This window comes from Branchiostoma belcheri, unplaced genomic scaffold (genome assembly GCF_001625305.1).
Source record: "Branchiostoma belcheri isolate BF01 breed outbred unplaced genomic scaffold, Haploidv18h27 scaffold222, whole genome shotgun sequence".
Classification (NCBI taxonomy): domain Eukaryota; kingdom Metazoa; phylum Chordata; class Leptocardii; order Amphioxiformes; family Branchiostomatidae; genus Branchiostoma; species Branchiostoma belcheri.
Window position 1 is genome coordinate 287,225 of NW_017803736.1, and position 5,934 is coordinate 293,158.

Below are 5,934 nucleotides of genomic sequence, written 5' to 3' on the forward strand. Positions count from 1 at the left end.
TTAGTTGGCAAAGTGAACTAAGTAAACAATCAATCAATCTTTATTCAAACAACTAGCAGACCTCAAGTCTGAATTGAGTTGTTTTTACAATTCATAAAATGAAGTAGTAAGCAATACTAATGGTTTAAAAATACATAATTTACACAATAATCACACAAAATCGGTAGAGAGCTATAATAATGTCTATTTACACTACAAGTAGAGGTAAAGGCCAATGCTACCCGCACTCAGTCACTCTATGCCCTCTTAAGTAAAAGTAGGGAAGAACTGCATTTAACTAGCGTTTAACAGCTCAACAATGTAGGGAATGGGCGATTTTTTGTACCGTTCTGTGCGGCAATATGGAGTGTCAAACTTATGTGCACAACGTGTACTTCTACCAGAGATATTCTGGCTTACTGGGGGCAGCCATTCGCGAAAGTCAGAGTTCAAGAGAGATTCTGCAAATGTTCTACAGATTGTGCGGCGTCGATCGGCCAGGGAGCTGAGGTCCAATGTAGTAAGTGCTGTGCCGTAACTGAAACAAATCTCTGCTACAGAGACTTACTGTTTTTATGTGTGGGCCAAATACGTGTGTACACAACAGGGTTAAGTACTGTCACCAGACAGAACTGTACTATGCACTTTGGTAGCTATGGCAACCATATGGTAGCTATGGTAACCACATGGTAGCTATGGTAACCATCTGGTAATTATGGTAACCACATGGTAGCTATGGCAACTACATGGTAGCTACGGTAGCCACATAGCTATGGTAACTACATGGTAGCTATGGTATCCATCTGGTAGCTATGGTAACCACATGGTAGTTTTGGTTAACACGTGGTAGCTATGGACTAAACATTGTTGACTATTCATCCATGAATAGTTTAATCAGGTTCGTAAATCACCTCGCTGCAGTGTGTGGTACTACATGTCCCGAGGAAGATACATGGGGTCACTGAAACATGTAGTGGTGATGGTTATACACATGCAGTGGTTTTGTGTGAAGTCAACTTTGTTATCCAGATTAATCAGTTTTGTTTTGTCCTGAACCCAGTATTTTGGGACCTGTGCCATGGCAGCATGGCTTTCTGACAGGTGAGGAGCTGTGAATATGATGTTGGTGTGTCCATGACTGGCGGGAGGAGAATGTTTCCATAAGAATTGTGATTTGTGTTGCAAGTTTGGAGTGATATAGAAAGAATGAGAAATTTCGGGTGGTCACTTCTCCATGCAAACTCAGAGTTAATACGACCTGTGTTTTTTTTTTCACCAACTTCTCAAAACAACAACAAAGTTCAGTTGTGTAAAAAAAAAAACTTGCTAGCCTGTACGTAGCTTATTAACATTTTCTCCATGCGATATCTATATTAAAAAATGAGAAAGTACTTGTCTCTTGTAGTGTGTAGCTAGTTTTAGTAAGAGTACGTCCATAGTGTGGCAGCTATATATACCACACATGTATGTAGTAGGTTTCAGACCGGAATAGAACCTTCTGTAGACTGTGGTGTTTCTCTTGTTCAACAGACGCCAGGTTTTCCTTGCCTGTACAAAACGTTATTTTGATAGACACCCTATCTGTGCATCAAAGGTTCTATTTTATGGAACATGTTCTTCCTTTGGTGGAACACAAAGGCCAGGAAAACAAAAAAATCAAAATTAAAAAAAATGTATAATAGTGTCATTCTGTGAACAATACAGGTAAGTCAACATTGTCTGGAAACTGGTTGAGAAGTGTGTATAAACCAGCACATATTGAGTAAACTTTATCTGTTTGAAGGTGTAAAAAAGAGCAAACAATATTCTTTACTAAAAGGCTTTTAAATGTTTATTTTATCCTGCAAAGGATGGAATTTTTCCATGTTTAACAACAAGAGTTTTCAGTGCTTCAAATGTGTACCTCCTAGTATCTGACTGAGGTACTGCATGTGTGTCTTTACAATTACAATATTTTCAGCAAGTACCCTTTTCCACTGTGGAAGCTACTGCTGTGCCACTATGAAACTTATAGCTCACTATTAGTATGGTACAAATTAAGATGTTACTACTGGATAGTCTGAGTGCAATATCATGCTGTTTGATCACTGGGGGTAGAAAATGTTGTATAAATAGAATTACGATTTTGCCATTCTGGTTTATTTTTAAGCATATTTTAATGTTCTTTTTTTAAATTTCTTGTTGTTTTCCTGGGTAGGCTCATGTGCTGTGCTGCGTGTATTCTTATTTCTATTCAGTTGAAATGTGCAGCTAGCATGTCTTCTGATAAAGACAGGAAATGTTGTATTAATTGGCATTTATTAATTACAGTGGAATAAAGGGTAGTAATGGTTTTTGATTTGTGTAAAAACCCATGGCTTGTTAGCTGTTAGAAAGGTTGGATTGCCTTCAATTCATGGCTGATGTTTATGGAAAACCTAAATAGTTGTTGTGTATTGTTTATATCTCCAAGTGTTTGGTTTTCGAGTTGTGTGCATTCTTAGTGCTTAAATAAGGTGGAAATGTCTTTTGAAGCTGGTCCAGTTTTCTTTTTCTTATCTGCACCTTAAGATTCTTAAACTTTATGGAAAGGACTGTAAATGTTTTGAGCTAGTGGAGCTGTTTACTTGTCCACAAATTCATGCGAAGATACGTTAAAATATTCATGCCAAGAAAAATGCATGGACTTGCATTAGTGTAAACGAAGACTGTATTATCATGGAATTTTGCATTGTACGATATATCACAGTCTAAATGCATTTTAATTTAGATGTATATACAGAAGTGTATCCATGCGAAATGTGTTAAATTTCAGTTGTGTTGTGCAAGTGCCATAGAACTTCTACCCAAAAGGAGAAGTAAAATAAAAGCATCGTGGTACTTTAGATGTAGCAGTTTACTCTGTTGCAGCTTTTCATTGTTTCATTTTTGTTTTGTTACAAAGTTATGATGTTGCTGCAACAGAAATGAAATCAGATAAAGCCCACTTACCTGCTTACACCAACTTACACTAACTTATATTTGCTCAGTGGATATCTCATTCATTCAAACTTATTTGCTCTCATTACGCAATTACTTTCTGCAGAAGACTACGAAAATAAGTAGGTTATATATGGACTGGGGCTAATATACTTGTACAGTCTTATATATGTAATATGGAATCCATGACTACAACATTACAGTTGCATTAGCACGTTACTTCCATTCTACAACAATAGAAATACCTCACAAAATGCATTCATAAATTAAATCAGAAGCTCCCAGCATCAAAATAAGCCACTACTAGTTTCTTATCAATCGGTAGATATTACAGGTATCGTCACTTGTATGATAGTGAACAGTGTGCTCCATAACAACTATATCTGAACACTTCTCCAGTCATTATTTCTAAACACAAAAGGTGCGTTGCAGTGACGTAGGGACCCCCCACGAAGCCCATTTACAAACTTAAAATTGGTCTCAACAATAGTAACCTGCCCACCAAAAATGATAAATACCAATTTACATATACAAAAGTTATTTTGCTCACAAGCCACAAACACAAAAGGTGCACTAACATGCCGTACGACCCCCCCACAAAGCCCAGAATTTGCACTCAACATTGCCAACATCGGCGTCGAGCGCAGGGTTAGGGTAATGTGGGTAGCTAGCTAAAGTTAGTCTGAAGAAATGTTTGCCATCCACCCCATTTCACTTCTGTCTGTGTGTGTGTCGCCACGCGCGATAACTCGAGAAGGCTTGAATTGATTGTCGAATGATATTTGGTAGGTGGGTAGGTCTTGACGAGGGTTAGGGTCGTGGTTTGGGATATTCTAAGTGCGGTTAGGGTTGTGGTTTGGGATATTCTAAGTGCGGTTAGGGTTGTGGTTTGGGTTATTCTAAGTGCGGTTATCTCTTGAGAATTAGTTTCAGTTCTTTGGGGCTTGACGCTGTGGGACATGTACACTGAGTTGGAGACATGTCATCGCAAAGGGCGTGTCCTCGGTATTGCAGTATAGCAGACCGTTTCGGAATATCTTCTCTGGTTCTGGATTTATGGCCGTTTGAAGTTAGGGTTAGGCGTCGCGCGCGGTCCAAGCCGGGTTAAAGTTGGGACTCTTGGGTTAGGGTTAGGGTAATGTGGGTAGCTAGCTAAAGTTAGTCTGAAGAAATGTTTGCCATCCACCCCATTTCACTTCTGTCTGTGTGTGTGTCACCACGATAACTCGAGAAGGCTTGAATTGATTGTCTTGAATGATATTTGGTAGGTGGGTAGGTCTTGACGAAACCTCGAGATGATTAGATTTTGGGCCCCCTGTCGGCTTGCTACCGGTACTGCAGCACAACTTCCGGTTAGTGTTGGAGATATTCTAAGTGTGGTTAGGGTCGGACAGATATTAGGTGGGTAGGTCTTGACGAGACCTCGAGATGATTAGATTTTGGGCCCCCTGTCGGCTTGCTACCGGTACTGCAGCAGAACTTCCGGTTAGTGTTGGAGATATTCTAGGTGGGGTTAGAATAACGTCATTAATGACGTCATATTATGTCATAACGACATTTTTGTATGATAAATTTTTCCTACCACACCATCCCATAAAAATTTCGCCGTACTGTCCTGACTAGACAAGTAGCTGCCTTTTCTTCATTGTTTTACTTTGACACTGTGCGTGCAATTAGCCTTGAGTTTGCAAATAAAGCATACATGGTGATATTTCTCCTGTCGGTTGATTGGTTTGTGTGTACAGGTATGAGATGGAGGATGCAGACTTGTGTATTTCTGGTGCAACTGTATTTCTGATTTACTGGGAAGAAGAATCGTTTGTCTGAACGTGAACGATTTAGATCTTTCTGGGATAGGTGGGTGGCCCTGAAAGGGCCGGGGTTCTTGGTCTAAAACACAGACTGATTTTTCAGCCCTTCAATGAGATCAAGCATAGCTGTCTCTAGGTGAGCGGGTCTGAAGTCTTTTCCCAACTTCGTAGCCTCGCTTTGCACCATATTGGTCAGGTCACTTATAGTGTCGTCTGGAATTTGGAGCATGAGTTTACACCTTTTGTGCATGCTAGGATCTTCAAGGCGAAGGTTGTTCCAGTCGCCTATATGCCTCAATTGGACTCTTCTCACGGTCCCGTGACGTGACATCAGCGACCAGAGACTGCAGTCTGCCGTCTCTTTTCCAGGCCAAAGCTGCAGACATCAGCGTGTCGTGAAACGACGCGTTGTCCCGAAGCTTCACACCTCTCCAACCCTTTTCCCGTCAGACCCGCTGGCGCTCCGAACGTCACCCTTGCCCCATCTCCTGTAGATGGCGCGGTTGACCTGCCGAGTGAACCGCCTGCACACGGCGAACCTTACGATCATATCTCCGTCTGGTAGTGGCCTGATGAAGTCCAGGTATGAGGAATACAGATCAGTGGTTCTAAGGAAATCGCGCTGATCATCTGTAGGACGAACACATGCACTTAGCCACTGATCTAAGTGCATAAGCGGAAGTCTTGACCGAGGCTATTTTTTCTGACGCTCTGTTCTGCTGACGATTTATAAACAGGTTTTTCGGACCTCGGCGTAAACAAGTCGTTAACAGCATAGCCAATGACGGCTAGCCGCAGCACACAGACGGAATGTTCTCTGTCACGTCCGCTCACCAGCTCGCTACACCAATTTGCAAGTTTAGGCGTGGTCCAGTGAGGTCAAAACTGACCTCAGCAAAATGTGCATGCTTAATTCGCCCTCCTCCCTCAGAACTCAAGAAAGGTATATCGTACCGTACGACCACCAAATTTTCAGAGGATGATAAACACGCTAAAATTTATCTGTTCAATAGAGATTTACATACAAATAAATGGAGAAAATCAAAACACGCAGAATGAAGCAGGTTGCACCTCCCTGCATCAGAGATTCTAATTTTATAGCTTAGCTAGTGGTCAAGCAAAGTAAAGGAAGTAAATGTTTCGATAATCAGCCATATTGGTGTTCTTGTTTCGTATGTTTTCGCCG